The following is a 23,700-nucleotide window of genomic DNA, read 5'->3' on the forward strand; positions in this document are numbered from 1 at the left end:
ACCAGGGTACGAAAACTGAGACATATTTGAACACGTCTCCCGTTCACACGATTGATCATTCTCTGGGTTCCACATGCATGTTTTAGCTGAAGGAAGAATACCTTAAACCTGGAGAGTTTAGACCCGTAGAATGGGTACCATGCAATATGAATTCAAAGGGACTTCATTTGCTCACCGAACCTCTCCAATTCTATCACTGCTGCGTTTATGCCCCTGTACACATGCTTGATTCTCTTTCGGAGACATAGCAATCCATAGGTTTTAAGATACTTACTAGTCAGGTACATTCTTAGGCGTTTCATATGCGGTGTTGAGTCCATTTCGTTGAGCAAGGAGTAGCTCTTGTCTATTCCATATTTGGCTTAAGGAACTTTATCTGTGCTCATTTCAATCTCTGGTTTTATGCAGCACCCCAACTCACCTTTCCCCTTAAGCAAGCATAAGTTGGTATTCTAAATTTGAGACCATGTTCTGTTCTGTAATTCAGTTCCTGTGTAGCCAAGTTTACATTCCGTGTATTACTGATATCTTATGATGTTTCTTTTTCTGTGTGACTTATTTCAGTTAGAATCATCATACCTGAATCCACTCATTGTGCTGCTAAGGGCCTGATGACATAGATTTCATTGCTGAGTGATATTGCTTTGTAAGTAAATACCAGAACTTCTTTATCCATTTTTCTCTTTCTGCGATTTTGAACTTGTACTGTAAACGAGGTTCTTGTAAACAGAGGAGTCCCACACTTTGGGGTGGCTGTGTCTTTTTGATTTTAATTTCCCTAAGCTATAGGACCATAAGTGGAAGTGCCCTAGGCTCTGTTGCTTTGTTTCTTAGATGGTTCAGGAAACACCATACACTTCTCCCGAGTGTCTGTTGGCAATTTACATCCCAACCATCAGCATAACAAGGCTCCCAGTTCTCCATGGCCTGTCCTGCCTTTCTGGATTTTACACTTTTTTCAGATGGCCCTTTTGACCGGGGGGAAGTGAGACTTCATTGTAGTGCAGATTTCCTTTGCACGTTTGCTTGGTTTGCCAAAAAGGGCGTATGCGTTTTTTCCTGAATATATTCAGGCAAAAACGCTTATGTCCTTTTTGGCCAAGTGCATCATTGTGGACATTCTGCCTCTTTTCCCATGCTTTCAATGCAATTCCAGTCTACCTCCTGAAATCGGTTTCCTGCAATTCTGCCCCGCTTTCAAGTCTTCTTGGCAGCCTTACTTCAGTATATTTTTGGACGATAGCTGTCATTTATAACTCTGCAGGTTTGTGAATTACAGTGCCCCTGAGCTCCTTTCTTCAACTCGCTTTCTTGTGACGTGGCCGCAACACCACAGGATGGATTCAGGCCCTAATCTGGTTCCGGCACGGCACGCTGAGCCTTTGGTTAATTCCTCTTCCTGGTGGGAAATGAGAGTTAAATTTGCCCGTCCAGACACCTCCAGCTAGTTTCTCATTGGTTCTCGCTATTCTTGTTCATCTTCCGCAGAAATTGCAAACTGGGCCAAACAGGAGGTTAAAGGGACTGACTCTCCAAGTCGGGAGAGTGTTAGTAAAGTGTCTGGAATGTTGCACCCGAGTACCAGGGGAGGAAAACTGAGACATATTTGAACACATCTCCCGATCACATGGTTGATCATACTCTAGGTTCCACATGCATGTTTTAGCTGAAGGAAGAATACCTTAAACCTGGGTAGTTGAAACCCGTGGAATGGGTACCATGCAATATGACTTCAAAGGGTCTTCATTTGCTCACCAAACCTCTCCAATCCTATCACTGCTGCGTTTATGCCCCTGTACACATGCTTGATTCTCTTTTGGAGACATAGCAATCCATAGGTTTTAAGATACTTACTAGTCAGGTACATACTTAGGCGTTTAATTTGGGGTGTTGAGTCCATTTCGTTGAGCAAGGAGTAGCTCTTGTCTATTCCATATTTGGCTTAAGGAACTTTATCTGTGCTCATTTCAATCTCTGGTTTTATGCAGCACCCCAACTCACCTTTCCCCTTAAGCAAGCATAAGTTGGTTTTCTAAATTTGAGACCCTGTTCTGTTTCGGAATTCAGTTCCTTTGTAGCCAAGTTTACATTCCGTGTATTAGTGATATCTTATGATGTTTCTTTTTCTGTGTGACTTATTTCAGTTAGAATCATCGTACCTGAATCCACTCATTATGCTGCTACGGGCCTGATGACATAGATTTCATTGCTGAGTGATACTGCATTGTACGTAAGTACCACAAGTTCTTTATCCATTTTTCACTTTTTGTGATATTGAACTTGTACGGTAAACGAGGTTCTTGTAAACGGAGGCGTCCCAAACTTTGGGGTGGCTGTGTCGTTTTGATTTTAATTTCCCTAAGCTATAGGACCATAAGTGGAAGTGCCCTAGGCTCTGTTGCTTTGTTTTTTAGATGTTTCAGGAAACACCATACACTTCTCCCGTGTGTCTGTTGGCAATTTACATCCCGCCCATCATCATAACAAGGCTCCCAGTTCTCCATGGCCTGTCCTGCCTTTCTGGATTTTACACTTTTTTCAGATGGCCCTTTTGACCGGGGGGAAGTGAGACTTCATTGTAGTGCAGATTTCCTTTGCAAGTTTTCTTGGTTGGCCAAAAAGGGTGTATGCGTTTTTTCCTGAATATATTCAGGAAAAACCACTTATGCCCTTTTTGGCCAAGTGCATCATTGTGGACGTTCTGCCTCTTTTACTATGCTTTCAATGCAATTCCAGTCTACCTCCTGAAATCGGTTTCCTGCAATTCTGCCCCGCTTTCAAGTCCTCTTGGCAGCCTTACTTCAGTATATTTTTGGACGATAGCTGTCATTTATAACTCTGCAGGTTTGTGAATTACAGTGCCCCTGAGCTCCTTTCTTCAACTCACTTTCTTTTGAGCTGCCTGCAACACCGCAGGATGGCTTCAGGCTCTAATCTGGTTCCGGCACGGCACGCTGAGCCTTTGGTTATTTCCTCTTCCTGGTGGGAAATGAGAGTTAAATTTGCCCGTCCAGACACCTCCAGCTAGTCTCTCATTGGTTCTCGCTATTCCTGTTCATCGTCCGCAGAAATTGCAAACTGGGCCAAACAGGAGGTTAAAGGCGCTGACTCTCCAAGTGGGGAGAGTGTTAGTAAAGCGTCTGGAATGTTGCACCCGAGTACCAGGGGAGGAAAACTGAGACATATTTGAACACATCTCCCGTTCACACAGTTGATCATAATCTGGGTTCCACATGCATGTTTTAGCTGAAGGAAGAATACCTTAAACCTGGGTAGTTGAAACCCGTGTAATGGGTACCATGCAATATGACTTCAAAGGGTCTTCATTTGCTCACCAAACCTCTCCAATCCTATCACTGCAGCGTTTATGCCCCTGTACACATGCTTGATTCTCTTTCGGAGACATAGCAATCCATAGGTTTTAAGATACTTAAGAGTCAGGTACATTCTTAGGCGTTTAATATGTGGTGTTGTGTCCATTTCGTTGAGCAAGGAGTAGCTCTTGTCTATTCCATATTTGGCTTAAGGAAATTTATCTGTGCTCATTTCAATCTCTGGTTTTATGCAGCACCCCAACTCACCTTTCCCCTTAAGCAAGCATAAGTTGGTTTTCTAAATTTGAGACCCTGTTCTGTTTTGGAATTCAGTTCCTGTGTAGCCAAGTTTACAATCCGTGTATTAGTGATATCTTATGATGTTTCTTTTTCTGTGTGAATTATTTCAGTTAGAATCATCATACCTGAATCCACTCATTATGCTGCTATGGGCCTGATGACATAGATTTCATTGCTGAGTGATACTGCATTGTACGTAAGTACCACAAGTTCTTTATCCATTTTTCACTTTCTGTGATATTGAACTTGTACCGAAAACGAGGTTCTTGTAAACAGAGGCGTCCCAAACTTTGGGGTGGCTGTGTCGTTTTGATTTTAATTTCCCTAAGCAATAGGACCATAAGTGGAAGTGCCCTAGGATCTGTTGCTTTGTTTTTTAGATGTTTCAGGAAACACCATACACTTCTCCCGAGTGTCTGTTGGCAATTTACATCCCGCCCATCAGCATAACAAGGCTCCCAGTTCTCCATGGCCTGTCCTGCCTTTCTGGATTTTACACTTTTTTCAGATGGCCCTTTTGACCGGGGGGAAGTGAGACTTCATTGTAGTGCAGATTTCCTTTGCAAGCTTGCTTGGTTGGCCAAAAAGTGCGTATGCGTTTTTTCCTGAATATATTCAGGAAAAACCGCTTATGCCCTTTTTGGCCAAGTGCATCATTGTGGACGTTCTGCCTCTTTTCCCATGCTTTCAATGCAATTCCAGTCTACTTCCTGAAATCGGTTTCCTGCAATTCTGCCCCGCTTTCAAGTCCTCTTGGCAGCCTTACTTCAGTATATTTTTGGACGATACCTGTCATTTATAACTCTGCAGGTTTGTGAATTACAGTGCCCCTGAGCTCCTTTCTTCAACTCGCTTTCTTGTGACCTGGCCACAACACCACAGGGTGGCTTCAGGCCCTAATCTGCTTCCGGCACGGCACGCTGAGCCTTTGTTTAATTCCGCTTCCTGGTGGGAAATGAGAGTTAAATTTGCCCGTCCAGACACCTCCAGCTAGTTTCTCATTGGTTCTCGCTATTCTTGTTCATCTTCCGCAGAAATTGCAAACTGGGCCAAACAGGAGGTTAAAGGGACTGACTCTCCAAGTCGGGAGAGTGTTAGTAAAGTGTCTGGAATGTTGCACCCGAGTACCAGGGGAGGAAAACTGAGACATATTTGAACACATCTCCCGATCACATGGTTGATCATACTCTAGGTTCCACATGCATGTTTTAGCTGAAGGAAGAATACCTTAAACCTGGGTAGTTGAAACCCGTGGAATGGGTACCATGCAATATGACTTCAAAGGGTCTTCATTTGCTCACCAAACCTCTCCAATCCTATCACTGCTGCGTTTATGCCCCTGTACACATGCTTGATTCTCTTTTGGAGACATAGCAATCCATAGGTTTTAAGATACTTACTAGTCAGGTACATACTTAGGCGTTTAATTTGGGGTGTTGAGTCCATTTCATTGAGCAAGGAGTAGCTCTTGTCTATTCCATATTTGGCTTAAGGAACTTTATCTGTGCTCATTTCAATCTCTGGTTTTATGCAGCACCCCAACTCACCTTTCCCCTTAAGCAAGCATAAGTTGGTTTTCTAAATTTGAGACCCTGTTCTGTTTCGGAATTCAGTTCCTTTGTAGCCAAGTTTACATTCCGTGTATTAGTGATATCTTATGATGTTTCTTTTTCTGTGTGACTTATTTCAGTTAGAATCATCGTACCTGAATCCACTCATTATGCTGCTACGGGCCTGATGACATAGATTTCATTGCTGAGTGATACTGCATTGTACGTAAGTACCACAAGTTCTTTATCCATTTTTCACTTTTTGTGATATTGAACTTGTACGGTAAACGAGGTTCTTGTAAACAGAGGCGTCCCAAACTTTGGGGTGGCTGTGTCGTTTTGATTTTAATTTCCCTAAGCTATAGGACCATAAGTGGAAGTGCCCTAGGCTCTGTTGCTTTGTTTTTTAGATGTTTCAGGAAACACCATACACTTCTCCCGTGTGTCTGTTGGCAATTTACATCCCGCCCATCATCATAACAAGGCTCCCAGTTCTCCATGGCCTGTCCTGCCTTTCTGGATTTTACACTTTTTTCAGATGGCCCTTTTGACCGGGGGGAAGTGAGACTTCATTGTAGTGCAGATTTCCTTTGCAAGTTTTCTTGGTTGGCCAAAAAGGGTGTATGCGTTTTTTCCTGAATATATTCAGGAAAAACCACTTATGCCCTTTTTGGCCAAGTGCATCATTGTGGACGTTCTGCCTCTTTTACTATGCTTTCAATGCAATTCCAGTCTACCTCCTGAAATCGGTTTCCTGCAATTCTGCCCCGCTTTCAAGTCCTCTTGGCAGCCTTACTTCAGTATATTTTTGGACGATAGCTGTCATTTATAACTCTGCAGGTTTGTGAATTACAGTGCCCCTGAGCTCCTTTCTTCAACTCACTTTCTTTTGAGCTGCCTGCAACACCGCAGGATGGCTTCAGGCTCTAATCTGGTTCCGGCACGGCACGCTGAGCCTTTGGTTATTTCCTCTTCCTGGTGGGAAATGAGAGTTAAATTTGCCCGTCCAGACACCTCCAGCTAGTCTCATTGGTTCTCGCTATTCCTGTTCATCGTCCGCAGAAATTGCAAACTGGGCCAAACAGGAGGTTAAAGGCGCTGACTCTCCAAGTGGGGAGAGTGTTAGTAAAGCGTCTGGAATGTTGCACCCGAGTACCAGGGGAGGAAAACTGAGACATATTTGAACACATCTCCCGTTCACACAGTTGATCATAATCTGGGTTCCACATGCATGTTTTAGCTGAAGGAAGAATACCTTAAACCTGGGTAGTTGAAACCCGTGGAATGGGTACCATGCAATATGACTTCAAAGGGTCTTCATTTGCTCACCAAACCTCTCCAATCCTATCACTGCAGCGTTTATGCCCCTGTACACATGCTTGATTCTCTTTCGGAGACATAGCAATCCATAGGTTTTAAGATACTTAAGAGTCAGGTACATTCTTAGGCGTTTAATATGTGGTGTTGTGTCCATTTCGTTGAGCAAGGAGTAGCTCTTGTCTATTCCATATTTGGCTTAAGGAAATTTATCTGTGCTCATTTCAATCTCTGGTTTTATGCAGCACCCCAACTCACCTTTCCCCTTAAGCAAGCATAAGTTGGTTTTCTAAATTTGAGACCCTGTTCTGTTTTGGAATTCAGTTCCTGTGTAGCCAAGTTTACAATCCGTGTATTAGTGATATCTTATGATGTTTCTTTTTCTGTGTGAATTATTTCAGTTAGAATCATCGTACCTGAATCCACTCATTATGCTGCTATGGGCCTGATGACATAGATTTCATTGCTGAGTAATACTGCATTGTACGTAAGTACCACAAGTTCTTTATCCATTTTTCACTTTCTGTGATATTGAACTTGTACCGAAAACGAGGTTCTTGTAAACAGAGGCGTCCCAAACTTTGGGGTGGCTGTGTCGTTTTGATTTTAATTTCCCTAAGCTATAGGACCATAAGTGGAAGTGCCCTAGGATCTGTTGCTTTGTTTTTTAGATGTTTCAGGAAACACCATACACTTCTACCGAGTGTCTGTTGGCAATTTACATCCCGCCCATCAGCATAACAAGGCTCCCAGTTCTCCATGGCCTGTCCTGCCTTTCTGGATGTTACACTTTTTTCAGATGGCCCTTTTGACCGGGGGGAAGTGAGACTTCATTGTAGTGCAGATTTCCTTTGCAAGCTTGCTTGGTTGGCCAAAAAGTGCGTATGCGTTTTTTCCTGAATATATTCAGGAAAAACCGCTTATGCCCTTTTTGGCCAAGTGCATCATTGTGGACGTTCTGCCTCTTTTCCCATGCTTTCAATGCAATTCCAGTCTACTTCCTGAAATCGGTTTCCTGCAATTCTGCCCCGCTTTCAAGTCCTCTTGGCAGCCTTACTTCAGTATATTTTTGGACGATACCTGTCATTTATAACTCTGCAGGTTTGTGAATTACAGTGCCCCTGAGCTCCTTTCTTCAACTCGCTTTCTTGTGACCTGGCCACAACACCACAGGGTGGCTTCAGGCCCTAATCTGCTTCCGGCACGGCACGCTGAGCCTTTGTTTAATTCCGCTTCCTGGTGGGAAATGAGAGTTAAATTTGCCCGTCCAGACACCTCCAGCTAGTCTCTCATTGGTTCTCGCTCTTCCTGGTCATCTCCCGCAAAATTGCAAACTGGGCCCACCAGGAGGTTAAAGGCACTGACTCTCCAAGTGGGGAGAGTGTTAGTAAAGCGTCTGGAATGTTGCACCCGAGTACCAGGGGAGGAAAACTGAGACATATTTGAACACGTCTCCCGTTCACACGGTTGATCATACTCTGGGTTCCACATGCATGTTTTAGCTGAAGGAAGAATACCTTAAACCTGGAGAGTTTAGACCCGTAGAATGGGTACCATGCAATATGAATTCAAAGGGTCTTCATTTGCTCACCGAACCTCTCCAATCCTATCACTGCTGCGTTTATGCCCCTGTACACATGCTTGATTCTCTTTCAGAGACATAGCAATCCATAGGTTTTAAGATACTTACTAGTCAGGTACATTCTTAGGCGTTTAATATGCGGTGTTGAGTCCATTTCGTTGAGCAAGGAGTAGCTCTTGTCTATTCCATATTTGGCTTAAGGAACTTTATCTGTGCTCATTTCAATCTCTGGTTTTATGCAGCACCCCAACTCACCTTTGCCCTTAAGCAAGCAGAAGTTGGTTTTCTAAATTTGAGACCCTGTTCTGTTCTGTAATTCAGTTCCTGTGTAGCCAAGTTTACATTCCGTGTATTACTGATACCTTATGATGTTTCTTTTTCTGTGTGACTTATTTCATTTAGAATCATCGTACCTGAATCCACTCATTATGCTGCTACGGGCCTGATGACATACATTTCATTCCTGAGTGATATTGCTTTGTACGTAAGTACCACAAGTTTTTTATCCATTTTTCACTTTCTGTGATATTGAACTTGTACGGTAAACGAGGTTCTTGTAAACAGAGGCGTCCTAAACTTTGGGGTGGCTGTGTCTTTTTGATTTTAATTTCCCTAAGCTATAGGACCATAAGTGGAAGTGCCCTAGGCTCTGTTGCTTTGTTTTTTAGATGTTTCAGGAAACACCATACACTTCTCCTGAGTGTCTGTTGGCAATTTACATCCCGCCCATCATCATAACAAGGCTCCCAGTTCTCCATGGCCTGTCCTGCCTTTCTGGATTTTACACTTTTTTCAGATGGCCCTTTTGACCGGGGGGAAGTGAGACTTCATTGTAGTGCAGATTTCCTTTGCAAGCTTGCTTGGTTGGCCAGAAAGGGCATATGCGTTTTTTCCTGAATATATTCAGGAAAAAACGCATACGCCCTTTTTGGCCAAGTGCATCATTGTGGACGTTCTGCCTCTTTTCCTATGCTTTCAATGCAATTCCAGTCTACCTCCTGAAATCGGTTTCTTGCAATTCTGCCCCGCTTTCAAGTCCTCTTGGCAGCCTTACTTCAGTATATTTTTGGACGATACCTGTCATTTATAACTCTGCAGGTTTGTGAATTACAGTGCCCCTGAGCTCCTTTCTTCAACTCGCTTTCTTGTGACCTGGCCACAACACCACAGGGTGGCTTCAGGCCCTAATCTGCTTCCGGCACGGCACGCTGAGCCTTTGTTTAATTCCGCTTCCTGGTGGGAAATGAGAGTTAAATTTGCCCGTCCAGACACCTCCAGCTAGTCTCTCATTGGTTCTCGCTCTTCCTGGTCATCTCCCGCAAAATTGCAAACTGGGCCCACCAGGAGGTTAAAGGCACTGACTCTCCAAGTGGGGAGAGTGTTAGTAAAGCGTCTGGAATGTTGCACCCGAGTACCAGGGGAGGAAAACTGAGACATATTTGAACACGTCTCCCGTTCACACGGTTGATCATACTCTGGGTTCCACATGCATGTTTTAGCTGAAGGAAGAATACCTTAAACCTGGAGAGTTTAGACCCGTAGAATGGGTACCATGCAATATGAATTCAAAGGGTCTTCATTTGCTCACCGAACCTCTCCAATCCTATCACTGCTGCGTTTATGCCCCTGTACACATGCTTGATTCTCTTTCAGAGACATAGCAATCCATAGGTTTTAAGATACTTACTAGTCAGGTACATTCTTAGGCGTTTAATATGCGGTGTTGAGTCCATTTCGTTGAGCAAGGAGTAGCTCTTGTCTATTCCATATTTGGCTTAAGGAACTTTATCTGTGCTCATTTCAATCTCTGGTTTTATGCAGCACCCCAACTCACCTTTGCCCTTAAGCAAGCAGAAGTTGGTTTTCTAAATTTGAGACCCTGTTCTGTTCTGTAATTCAGTTCCTGTGTAGCCAAGTTTACATTCCGTGTATTACTGATACCTTATGATGTTTCTTTTTCTGTGTGACTTATTTCATTTAGAATCATCGTACCTGAATCCACTCATTATGCTGCTACGGGCCTGATGACATACATTTCATTCCTGAGTGATATTGCTTTGTACGTAAGTACCACAAGTTTTTTATCCATTTTTCACTTTCTGTGATATTGAACTTGTACGGTAAACGAGGTTCTTGTAAACAGAGGCGTCCTAAACTTTGGGGTGGCTGTGTCTTTTTGATTTTAATTTCCCTAAGCTATAGGACCATAAGTGGAAGTGCCCTAGGCTCTGTTGCTTTGTTTTTTAGATGTTTCAGGAAACACCATACACTTCTCCTGAGTGTCTGTTGGCAATTTACATCCCGCCCATCATCATAACAAGGCTCCCAGTTCTCCATGGCCTGTCCTGCCTTTCTGGATTTTACACTTTTTTCAGATGGCCCTTTTGACCGGGGGGAAGTGAGACTTCATTGTAGTGCAGATTTCCTTTGCAAGCTTGCTTGGTTGGCCAGAAAGGGCATATGCGTTTTTTCCTGAATATATTCAGGAAAAAACGCATACGCCCTTTTTGGCCAAGTGCATCATTGTGGACGTTCTGCCTCTTTTCCTATGCTTTCAATGCAATTCCAGTCTACCTCCTGAAATCGGTTTCCTGCAATTCTGCCCCGCTTTCAAGTCCTCTTGGCAGCCTTACTTCAGTATATTTTTGGACGATAGCTGTCATTTATAACTCTGCAAGTTTGTGAATTACAGTGCCCCTGAGCTCATTTCTTCAACTCGCTTTCTTTTGAGCTGGCTGCAACACTGCAGGATGGCTTCAGGCTCTAATCTGGTTCCGGCACGGCACGCTGAGCCTTTGGTTATTTCCTCTTCCTGGTGGGAAATGAGAATGAAATTTGCCCGTCCAGACACCTCCAGCTAGTCTCTCATTGGTTCTCCCTATTCCTGTTCATCTTCCGCAGAAATTGCAAACTGGGCCAAACAGGAGGTTAAAGGCGCTGACTCTCCAAGTGGGGAGAGTGTTAGTAAAGCGTCTGGAATGTTGCACCCGAGTACCAGGGGAGGAAAACTGAGACATATTTGAACACATCTCCCGTTCACACAGTGGATCATGATCTGGTTTCCACATGCATGTTTTAGCTGAAGGAAGAATACCTTAAACCTGGGTAGTTGAAACCCGTGGAATGGGTACCATGCAATATGACTTCAAAGGGTCTTCATTTGCTCACCAAACCTCTCCAATCCTATCACTGCTGCGTTTATGCCCCTGTACACATGCTTGATTGTCTTTCGGAGACATAGCAATCCATAGGTTTTAAGATACTTAAGAGTCAGGTACATTCTTAGGCGTTTAATATGCGGTGTTGAGTCCATTTCGTTGAGCAAGGTGTAGCTCTTTTCTATTCCATATTTGGCTTAAGGAACTTTATCTGTGCTCATTTCAATCTCTGGTTTTATGCAGCACCCCAACTCACCTTTCCCCTTAAGCAAGCATAAGTTGGTATTCTAAATTTGAGACCATGTTCTGTTCTGTAATTCAGTTCCTGTGTAGCCAAGTTTACATTCCGTGTATTACTGATATCTTATGATGTTTCTTTTTCTGTGTGACTTATTTCAGTTAGAATCATCATACCTGAATCCACTCATTGTGCTGCTAAGGGCCTGATGACATAGATTTCATTGCTGAGTGATATTGCTTTATAAGTAAATACCAGAACTTCTTTATCCATTTTTCTCTTTCTGCGATTTTGAACTTGTACTGTAAACGAGGTTCTTGTAAACAGAGGAGTCCCACACTTTGGGGTGGCTGTGTCTTTTTGATTTTAATTTCCCTAAGCTATAGGACCATAAGTGGAAGTGCCCTAGGCTCTGTTGCTTTGTTTCTTAGATGGTTCAGGAAACACCATACACTTCTCCCGAGTGTCTGTTGGCAATTTACATCCCAACCATCAGCATAACAAGGCTCCCAGTTCTCCATGGCCTGTCCTGCCTTTCTGGATTTTACACTTTTTTCAGATGGCCCTTTTGACCGGGGGGAAGTGAGACTTCATTGTAGTGCAGATTTCCTTTGCAAGTTTGCTTGGTTTGCCAAAAAGGGCGTATGCGTTTTTTCCTGAATATATTCAGGCAAAAACGCTTATGTCCTTTTTGGCCAAGTGCATCATTGTGGACATTCTGCCTCTTTTCCCATGCTTTCAATGCAATTCCAGTCTACCTCCTGAAATCGGTTTCCTGCAATTCTGCCCCGCTTTCAAGTCCTCTTGGCAGCCTTACTTCAGTATATTTTTGGACGATACCTGTCATTTATAACTCTGCAGGTTTGTGAATTACAGTGCCCCTGAGCTCCTTTCTTCAACTCGCTTTCTTGTGACCTGGCCACAACACCACAGGGTGGCTTCAGGCCCTAATCTGCTTCCGGCACGGCACGCTGAGCCTTTGTTTAATTCCGCTTCCTGGTGGGAAATGAGAGTTAAATTTGCCCGTCCAGACACCTCCAGCTAGTCTCTCATTGGTTCTCGCTCTTCCTGGTCATCTCCCGCAAAATTGCAAACTGGGCCCACCAGGAGGTTAAAGGCACTGACTCTCCAAGTGGGGAGAGTGTTAGTAAAGCGTCTGGAATGTTGCACCCGAGTACCAGGGGAGGAAAACTGAGACATATTTGAACACGTCTCCCGTTCACACGGTTGATCATACTCTGGGTTCCACATGCATGTTTTAGCTGAAGGAAGAATACCTTAAACCTGGAGAGTTTAGACCCGTAGAATGGGTACCATGCAATATGAATTCAAAGGGTCTTCATTTGCTCACCGAACCTCTCCAATCCTATCACTGCTGCGTTTATGCCCCTGTACACATGCTTGATTCTCTTTCAGAGACATAGCAATCCATAGGTTTTAAGATACTTACTAGTCAGGTACATTCTTAGGCGTTTAATATGCGGTGTTGAGTCCATTTCGTTGAGCAAGGAGTAGCTCTTGTCTATTCCATATTTGGCTTAAGGAACTTTATCTGTGCTCATTTCAATCTCTGGTTTTATGCAGCACCCCAACTCACCTTTGCCCTTAAGCAAGCAGAAGTTGGTTTTCTAAATTTGAGACCCTGTTCTGTTCTGTAATTCAGTTCCTGTGTAGCCAAGTTTACATTCCGTGTATTACTGATACCTTATGATGTTTCTTTTTCTGTGTGACTTATTTCATTTAGAATCATCGTACCTGAATCCACTCATTATGCTGCTACGGGCCTGATGACATACATTTCATTCCTGAGTGATATTGCTTTGTACGTAAGTACCACAAGTTTTTTATCCATTTTTCACTTTCTGTGATATTGAACTTGTACGGTAAACGAGGTTCTTGTAAACAGAGGCGTCCTAAACTTTGGGGTGGCTGTGTCTTTTTGATTTTAATTTCCCTAAGCTATAGGACCATAAGTGGAAGTGCCCTAGGCTCTGTTGCTTTGTTTTTTAGATGTTTCAGGAAACACCATACACTTCTCCTGAGTGTCTGTTGGCAATTTACATCCCGCCCATCATCATAACAAGGCTCCCAGTTCTCCATGGCCTGTCCTGCCTTTCTGGATTTTACACTTTTTTCAGATGGCCCTTTTGACCGGGGGGAAGTGAGACTTCATTGTAGTGCAGATTTCCTTTGCAAGCTTGCTTGGTTGGCCAGAAAGGGCATATGCGTTTTTTCCTGAATATATTCAGGAAAAAACGCATACGCCCTTTTTGGCCAAGTGCATCATTGTGGACGTTCTGCCTCTTTTCCTATGCTTTCAATGCAATTCCAGTCTACCTCCTGAAATCGGTTTCCTGCAATTCTGCCCCGCTTTCAAGTCCTCTTGGCAGCCTTACTTCAGTATATTTTTGGACGATAGCTGTCATTTATAACTCTGCAAGTTTGTGAATTACAGTGCCCCTGAGCTCATTTCTTCAACTCGCTTTCTTTTGAGCTGGCTGCAACACTGCAGGATGGCTTCAGGCTCTAATCTGGTTCCGGCACGGCACGCTGAGCCTTTGGTTATTTCCTCTTCCTGGTGGGAAATGAGAATGAAATTTGCCCGTCCAGACACCTCCAGCTAGTCTCTCATTGGTTCTCCCTATTCCTGTTCATCTTCCGCAGAAATTGCAAACTGGGCCAAACAGGAGGTTAAAGGCGCTGACTCTCCAAGTGGGGAGAGTGTTAGTAAAGCGTCTGGAATGTTGCACCCGAGTACCAGGGGAGGAAAACTGAGACATATTTGAACACATCTCCCGTTCACACAGTGGATCATGATCTGGTTTCCACATGCATGTTTTAGCTGAAGGAAGAATACCTTAAACCTGGGTAGTTGAAACCCGTGGAATGGGTACCATGCAATATGACTTCAAAGGGTCTTCATTTGCTCACCAAACCTCTCCAATCCTATCACTGCTGCGTTTATGCCCCTGTACACATGCTTGATTGTCTTTCGGAGACATAGCAATCCATAGGTTTTAAGATACTTAAGAGTCAGGTACATTCTTAGGCGTTTAATATGCGGTGTTGAGTCCATTTCGTTGAGCAAGGTGTAGCTCTTTTCTATTCCATATTTGGCTTAAGGAACTTTATCTGTGCTCATTTCAATCTCTGGTTTTATGCAGCACCCCAACTCACCTTTCCCCTTAAGCAAGCATAAGTTGGTATTCTAAATTTGAGACCATGTTCTGTTCTGTAATTCAGTTCCTGTGTAGCCAAGTTTACATTCCGTGTATTACTGATATCTTATGATGTTTCTTTTTCTGTGTGACTTATTTCAGTTAGAATCATCATACCTGAATCCACTCATTGTGCTGCTAAGGGCCTGATGACATAGATTTCATTGCTGAGTGATATTGCTTTATAAGTAAATACCAGAACTTCTTTATCCATTTTTCTCTTTCTGCGATTTTGAACTTGTACTGTAAACGAGGTTCTTGTAAACAGAGGAGTCCCACACTTTGGGGTGGCTGTGTCTTTTTGATTTTAATTTCCCTAAGCTATAGGACCATAAGTGGAAGTGCCCTAGGCTCTGTTGCTTTGTTTCTTAGATGGTTCAGGAAACACCATACACTTCTCCCGAGTGTCTGTTGGCAATTTACATCCCAACCATCAGCATAACAAGGCTCCCAGTTCTCCATGGCCTGTCCTGCCTTTCTGGATTTTACACTTTTTTCAGATGGCCCTTTTGACCGGGGGGAAGTGAGACTTCATTGTAGTGCAGATTTCCTTTGCAAGTTTGCTTGGTTTGCCAAAAAGGGCGTATGCGTTTTTTCCTGAATATATTCAGGCAAAAACGCTTATGTCCTTTTTGGCCAAGTGCATCATTGTGGACATTCTGCCTCTTTTCCCATGCTTTCAATGCAATTCCAGTCTACCTCCTGAAATCGGTTTCCTGCAATTCTGCCCCGCTTTCAAGTCTACTTGGCAGCCTTACTTCAGTATATTTTTGGACGATAGCTGTCATTTATAACTCTGCAGGTTTGTGAATTACAGTGCCCCTGAGCTCCTTTCTTCAACTTGCTTTCTTGTGACGTGGCCGCAACACCACAGGATGGCTTCAGGCCCTAATCTGGTTCCGGCACGGCACGCTGAGCCTTTGGTTATTTCCTCTTCCTGGTGGGAAATGAGAGTTAAATTTGCCCGTCCAGACACCTCCAGCTAGTTTCTCATTGGTTCTCGCTATTCTTGTTCATCTTCCGCAGAAATTGCAAACTGGGCCAAACAGGAGGTTAAAGGGACTGACTCTCCAAGTCGGGAGAGTGTTAGTAAAGTGTCTGGAATGTTGCACCCGAGTACCAGGGGAGGAAAACTGAGACATATTTGAACACATCTCCCGATCACATGGTTGATCATACTCTAGGTTCCACATGCATGTTTTAGCTGAAGGAAGAATACCTTAAACCTGGGTAGTTGAAACCCGTGGAATGGGTACCATGCAATATGACTTCAAAGGGTCTTCATTTGCTCACCAAACCTCTCCAATCCTATCACTGCTGCGTTTATGCCCCTGTACACATGCTTGATTCTCTTTTGGAGACATAGCAATCCATAGGTTTTAAGATACTTACTAGTCAGGTACATACTTAGGCGTTTAATTTGGGGTGTTGAGTCCATTTCGTTGAGCAAGGAGTAGCTCTTGTCTATTCCATATTTGGCTTAAGGAACTTTATCTGTGCTCATTTCAATCTCTGGTTTTATGCAGCACCCCAACTCACCTTTCCCCTTAAGCAAGCATAAGTTGGTTTTCTAAATTTGAGACCCTGTTCTGTTTCGGAATTCAGTTCCTTTGTAGCCAAGTTTACATTCCGTGTATTAGTGATATCTTATGATGTTTCTTTTTCTGTGTGACTTATTTCAGTTAGAATCATCGTACCTGAATCCACTCATTATGCTGCTACGGGCCTGATGACATAGATTTCATTGCTGAGTGATACTGCATTGTACGTAAGTACCACAAGTTCTTTATCCATTTTTCACTTTTTGTGATATTGAACTTGTACGGTAAACGAGGTTCTTGTAAACAGAGGCGTCCCAAAATTTGGGGTGGCTGTGTCGTTTTGATTTTAATTTCCCTAAGCTATAGGACCATAAGTGGAAGTGCCCTAGGCTCTGTTGCTTTGTTTTTTAGATGTTTCAGGAAACACCATACACTTCTCCCGAGTGTCTGTTGGCAATTTACATCCCGCCCATCATCATAACAAGGCTCCCAGTTCTCCATGGCCTGTCCTGCCTTTCTGGATTTTACACTTTTTTCAGATGGCCCTTTTGACCGGGGGGAAGTGAGACTTCATTGTAGTGCAGATTTCCTTTGCAAGTTTTCTTGGTTGGCCAAAAAGGGTGTATGCGTTTTTTCCTGAATATATTCAGGAAAAACCGCTTATGCCCTTTTTGGCCAAGTGCATCATTGTGGACGTTCTGCCTCTTTTCCTATGCTTTCAATGCAATTCCAGTCTACCTCCTGAAATCGGTTTCCTGCAATTCTGACCCGCTTTCAAGTCCTCTTGGCAGCCTTACTTCAGTATATTTTTGGACGATAGCTGTCATTTATAACTCTGCAGGTTTGTGAATTACAGTGCCCCTGAGCTCCTTTCTTCAACTCACTTTCTTTTGAGCTGCCTGCAACACCGCAGGATGGCTTCAGGCTCTAATCTGGTTCCGGCACGGCACGCTGAGCCTTTGGTTATTTCCTCTTCCTGGTGGGAAATGAGAGTTAAATTTGCCCGTCCAGACACCTCCAGCTAGTCTCTCATTGGTTCTCGCTATTCCTGTTCATCGTCCGCAGAAATTGCAAACTGGGCCAAACAGGAGGTTAAAGGCGCTGACTCTCCAAGTGGGGAGAGTGTTAGTAAAGCGTCTGGAATGTTGCACCCGAGTAACAGGGGAGGAAAACTGAGACATATTTGAACACATCTCCCGTTCACACAGTTGATCATAATCTGGGTTCCACATGCATATTTTAGCTGAAGGAAGAATACCTTAAACCTGGGTAGTTGAAACCCGTGGAATGGGTACCATGCAATATGACTTCAAAGGGTCTTCATTTGCTCACCAAACCTCTCCAATCCTATCATTGCAGCGTTTATGCCCCTGTACACATGCTTGATTCTCTTTCGGAGACATAGCAATCCATAGGTTTTAAGATACTTAAGAGTCAGGTACATTCTTAGGCGTTTAATATGTGGTGTTGAGTCCATTTAGTTCAGCAAGGAGTAGCTCTTGTCTATTCCATATTTGGCTTAAGGAACTTTATCTGTGCTCATTTCAATCTCTGGTTTTATGCAGCACCCCAACTCACCTTTCCCCTTAAGCAAGCATAAGTTAGTATTCTAAATTTGAGGCCCTGTTCTGTTCTGTAATTCAGTTCCTGTGTAGCCAAGTTTACATTCCGTGTATTACTGATATCTTATGATGTTTCTTTTTCTGTGTGACTTATTTCAGTTAGAATCATCATACCTGAATCCACTCATTGTGCTGCTAAGGGCCTGATGACATAGATTTCATTGCTGAGTGATATTGCTTTGTAAGTAAATACCAGAACTTCTTTATCCATTTTTCTCTTTCTGCGATGTTGAACTTGTACTGTAAACGAGGTTCTTGTAAACAGAGGCGTCCTAAACTTTGGGGTGGCTGTGTCTTTTTGATTTTAATTTCCCTAAGCTATAGGACCATAAGTGGAAGTGCCCTAGGCTCTGTTGCTTTGTTTCTTAGATGTTTCAGGAAACACCATACACTTCTCCGGAGTGTCTGTTGGCAATTTACATGCCACCCATCAGCATAACAAGGCTCCCAGTTCTCCATGGCCTGTCCTGCCTTTCTGGATTTTACACTTTTTTCAGATGGCCCTTTTGAGCGGGGGGAAGTGAGACTTCATTGTAGTGCAGATTTCCTTTGCAAGTTTGCTTGGTTGGCCAAAAAGGGCGTATGCGTTTTTTCCTGAATATATTCAGGAAAAAACGCTTATGCCCTTTTTGGCCAAGTGCATCATTGTGGACGTTCTGCCTCTTTTCCCATGCTTTCAATGCAATTCCAGTCTACCTCCTGAAATCGGTTTCCTGCAATTCTGCCCCGCTTTCAAGTCCTCTTGGCAGCCTTACTTCAGTCTATTTTTGGACGATAGCTGTCATTTATAACTCTGCAGGTTTGTGAATTACAGTGCCCCTGAGCTCCTTTCTTCAACTCGCTTTCTTTTGAGCTGGCCGCAACACCGCAGGATGGCTTCAGGCCCTAATCTGGTTCTGGCACAGCACGCTGTGCCTTTGGTTAATTCCTCTTCCTGGTGGGAAATGAGAGTTAAATTTGCCCGTCCAGACACCTCCAGCTAGTCTCTCATTGGTTCTCGCTCTTCCTGGTCATCTCCCGCAAAATTGCAAACTGGACCAACCAGGAGGTTAAAGGGACTGACTCTCCAAGTCGGGAGAGTGTTAGTAAAGCGTTTGGAATGTTGCACCCGAATACCAGGGTATGAAAACTGAGACATATTTGAACACGTCTCCCGATCACATGGTTGATCATACTTTAGGTTCCACATGCATATTTTAGCTGAAGGAAGAATACCTTAAACCTGGGTAGTTGAAACCCGTGGAATGGGTACCATGCAATATGACTTCAAAGGGTCTTCATTTGCTCACCAAACCTCTCCAATCCTATCACTGCTGCGTTTATGCCCCTGTACACATGCTTGATTCTCTTTCGGAGACATAGCAATCCATAGGTTTTAAGATACTTAAGAGTCAGGTACATTCTTAGGCGTTTAATATGTGGTGTTGTGTCCATTTCGTTGAGCAAGGAGTAGCTCTTGTCTATTCCATATTTGGCTTAAGGAACTTTATCTGTGCTCATTTCAATCTCTGGTTTTATGCAGCACCCCAACTCACCTTTCCCCTTAAGCAAGCATAAGTTGGTTTTCTAAATTTGAGACCCTGTTCTGTTTTGGAATTCAGTTCCTGTGTAGCCAAGTTTACAATCCGTGTATTAGTGATATCTTATGATGTTTCTTTTTCTGTGTGAATTATTTCAGTTAGAATCATCGTACCTGAATCCACTCATTATGCTGCTATGGGCCTGATGACATAGATTTCATTGTTGAGTGATACTGCATTGTACGTAAGTACCACAAGTTCTTTATCCATTTTTCACTTTCTGTGATATTGAACTTGTACCGAAAACGAGGTTCTTGTAAACAGAGGCGTCCCAAACTTTGGGGTGGCTGTGTCGTTTTGATTTTAATTTCCCTAAGCTATAGGACCATAAGTGGAAGTGCCCTAGGCTCTGTTGCTTTGTTTTTTAGATGTTTCAGGAAACACCATACACTTCTCCCGAGTGTCTGTTGGCAATTTACATCCCGCCCATCAGCATAACAAGGCTCCCAGTTCTCCATGGCCTGTCCTGCCTTTCTGGATTTTACACTTTTTTCAGATGGCCCTTTTGACCGGGGGGAAGTGAGACTTCATTGTAGTGCAGATTTCCTTTGCAAGCTTGCTTGGTTGGCCAAAAAGTGCGTATGCGTTTTTTCCTGAATATATTCAGGAAAAAACGCTTATGCCCTTTTTGGCCAAGTGCATCATTGTGGACGTTCTGCCTCTTTTCCCATGCTTTCAATGCAATTCCAGTCTACCTCCTGAAATCGGTTTCCTGCAATTCTGCCCCGCTTTCAAGTCCTCTTGGCAGCCTTACTTCAGTATATTTTTGGACGATACCTGTCATTTATAACTCTGCAGGTTTGTGAATTACAGTGCCCCTGAGCTCCTTTCTTCAACTCGCTTTCTTGTGACCTGGCCACAACACCACAGGGTGGCTTCAGGCCCTAATCTGCTTCCGGCACGGCACGCTGAGCCTTTGTTTAATTCCGCTTCCTGGTGGGAAATGAGAGTTAAATTTGCCCGTCCAGACACCTCCAGCTAGTCTCTCATTGGTTCTCGCTCTTCCTGGTCATCTCCCGCAAAATTGCAAACTGGGCCCACCAGGAGGTTAAAGGGACTGACTCTCCAAGTCGGGAGAGTGTTAGTAAAGCGTCTGGAATTTTGCACCCAAGAACCAGGGTATGAAAACTGAGACATATTTGAACAGGTCTCCCGATCACATGGTTGATCATACTCTGGGTTCCACATGCATGTTTTAGCTGAAGGAAGAATACCTTAAACCTGGGTAGTTGAAACCCGTGGAATTTGTACCAAGCAATATGACTTCAAAGGGTCTTCATTTGCTAACCGAACCTCTCCAATCCTATCACTGCTGCGTTTATGCCCCTGTACACACGCTTGATTCTCTTTCGGAGACATAGCAATCCATAGGTTTTAAGATATTTACTAGTCAGGTACATTCTTAGGCGTTTCATATGCGGTGTTGAGTCCATTTCGTTGAGCAAGGAGTAGCTCTTGTCTATACCATATTTGGCTTAAGGAATTTTATCTGTGCTCATTTCAATCTCTGGTTTTATGCAGCACCCCAACTCACCTTTCCCCTTAAGCAAGCAGAAGTTGGTTTTCTAAATTTGAGACCCTGTTCTGTTCTGTAATTCAGTTCCTGTGTAGCCAAGTTTACATTCCGTGTATTACTGTTACCTTATGATGTTTCTTTTTCTGTGTGACTTATTTCAGTTAGAATCATCGTATATGAATCCACTCATTTTGCTGCTAAGGGCCTAATGACATAGATTTCATTGCTGAGTGATATTGCTTTGTAAGTAAATACCACAACTTCTTTATCCATTTTTCACTTTCTGCCATGTTGAACTTCTACTGTAAACGAGGTTCTTGTAAACAGACGCGTCCCAAACTTTGGGGTGGCTGTGTCTTTTTGATTTTAATTTCCCTAAGCTATAGGACCATAAGTGGAAGTGCCCTAGGCTCTGTTGCTTTGTTTTTTAGATGTTTCAGGAAACACCATACATTTCTCCCGAGTGTCTGTTGGCAATTGACATCCCGCCCATCAGCATAACAAGGCTCTCAGTTCTCCATGGCCTGTCCTGCCTTGTTGGATTTTAAACTTTTTTCAGATGGCCCTTTTGACCGAGGGGATGTGAGACTTCATTGTAGTGCAGATTTCCTTTGCAAGCTTGCTTGGTTGGACAAAAAGGACGTATGTGTTTTTTCCTGAATATATTCAGGAAAAAACTCATACGCCCTTTTTGGCCAAGTGCATCATTGTGGACGTTCTGCCTCTTTTCCTATGCTTTCAATGCAATTCCAGTCTACCTCCTGAAATCGGTCTCCTGCAATTCTGCCCCGCTTTCAAGTCCTCTTGGCAGCCTTACTTCAGTATATTTTTGGACGATAGCTGTCATTTATAACTCTGCAGGTTTGTGAATTACAGTGCCCCTGAGCTCCTTTCTTCAACTCGCTTTCTTTTGAGCTGGCCGCAACACCGCAGGATGGCTTCAGGCTCTAAACTGGTTCCGGCACGGCACGCTGAGCTTTTGGTTATTTCCTCTTCCTGGTGGGAAATGAGAGTTAAATTTGCCCGTCCAGACACCTCCAGCTAGTCTCTCATTGGTTCTCCCTATTCCTGTTCATCTTCCGCAGAAATTGCAAACTCGGCCAAACAGGAGGTTAAAGGCGCTGACTCTCCAAGTGGGGAGAGTGTTAGTAAAGCGTCTGGAATGTTGCACCCGAGTACCAGGGGAGGAAAACTGAGACATATTTGAACACGTCTCCCGTTCACACGGTTGATCATACTCTGGGTTCCACATGCATGTTTTAGCTGAAGGAAGAATACCTTAAACCTGGAGAGTTTAGACCCGTAGAATGGGTACCATGCAATATGAATTCAAAGGGTCTTCATTTGCTCACCGAACCTCTCCAATCCTATCACTGCTGCGTTTATGCCCCTGTACACATGCTTGATTCTCTTTCGGAGACATAGCAATCCATAGGTTTTAAGATACTTACTAGTCAGGTACATTCTTAAGCGTTTAATATGCGGTGTTGAGTCCATTTCGTTGAGCAAGGAGTAGCTCTTGTCTATTCCATATTTGGCTTAAGGAACTTTATCTGTGCTCATTTCAATCTCTGGTTTTATGCAGCACCCCAACTCACCTTTGCCCTTAAGCAAGCAGAAGTTGGTTTTCTAAATTTGAGACCCTGTTCTGTTCTGTAATTCAGTTCCTGTGTAGCCAAGTTTACATTCCGTGTATTACTGATACCTTATGATGTTTCTTTTTCTGTGTGACTTATTTCAGTTAGAATCATCGTACCTGAATCCACTCATTATGCTGCTACGGGCCTGATGACATACATTTCATTCCTGAGTGATATTGCTTTGTACGTAAGTACCACAAGTTTTTTATCCATTTTTCACTTTCTGTGATATTGAACTTGTACGGTAAACGAGGTTCTTGTAAACAGAGGCGTCCTAAACTTTGGGGTGGCTGTGTCTTTTTGATTTTAATTTCCCTAAGCTATAGGACCATAAGTGGAAGTGCCCTAGGCTCTGTTGCTTTGTTTTTTAGATGTTTCAGGAAACACCATACACTTCTCCTGAGTGTCTGTTGGCAATTTACATCCCGCCCATCATCATAACAAGGCTCCCAGTTCTCCATGGCCTGTCCTGCCTTTCTGGATTTTACACTTTTTTCAGATGGCCCTTTTGACCGGGGGGAAGTGAGACTTCATTGTAGTGCAGATTTCCTTTGCAAGCTTGCTTGGTTGGCCAGAAAGGGCATATGCGTTTTTTCCTGAATATATTCAGGAAAAAACGCATACGCCCTTTTTGGCCAAGTGCATCATTGTGGACGTTCTGCCTCTTTTCCTATGCTTTCAATGCAATTCCAGTCTACCTCCTGAAATCGGTTTCCTGCAATTCTGCCCCGCTTTCAAGTCCTCTTGGCAGCCTTACTTCAGTATATTTTTGGACGATAGCTGTCATTTATAACTCTGCAAGTTTGTGAATTACAGTGCCCCTGAGCTCATTTCTTCAACTCGCTTTCTTTTGAGCTGGCTGCAACACTGCAGGATGGCTTCAGGCTCTAATCTGGTTCCGGCACGGCACGCTGAGCCTTTGGTTATTTCCTCTTCCTGGTGGGAAATGAGAATGAAATTTGCCCGTCCAGACACCTCCAGCTAGTCTCTCATTGGTTCTCCCTATTCCTGTTCATCTTCCGCAGAAATTGCAAACTGGGCCAAACAGGAGGTTAAAGGCGCTGACTCTCCAAGTGGGGAGAGTGTTAGTAAAGCGTCTGGAATGTTGCACCCGAGTACCAGGG

The sequence above is a fragment of the Delphinus delphis genome, unplaced genomic scaffold (assembly GCF_949987515.2).
Source record: "Delphinus delphis unplaced genomic scaffold, mDelDel1.2 scaffold_48, whole genome shotgun sequence".
In the NCBI taxonomy this organism is placed as follows: Eukaryota; Metazoa; Chordata; class Mammalia; order Artiodactyla; family Delphinidae; genus Delphinus; species Delphinus delphis.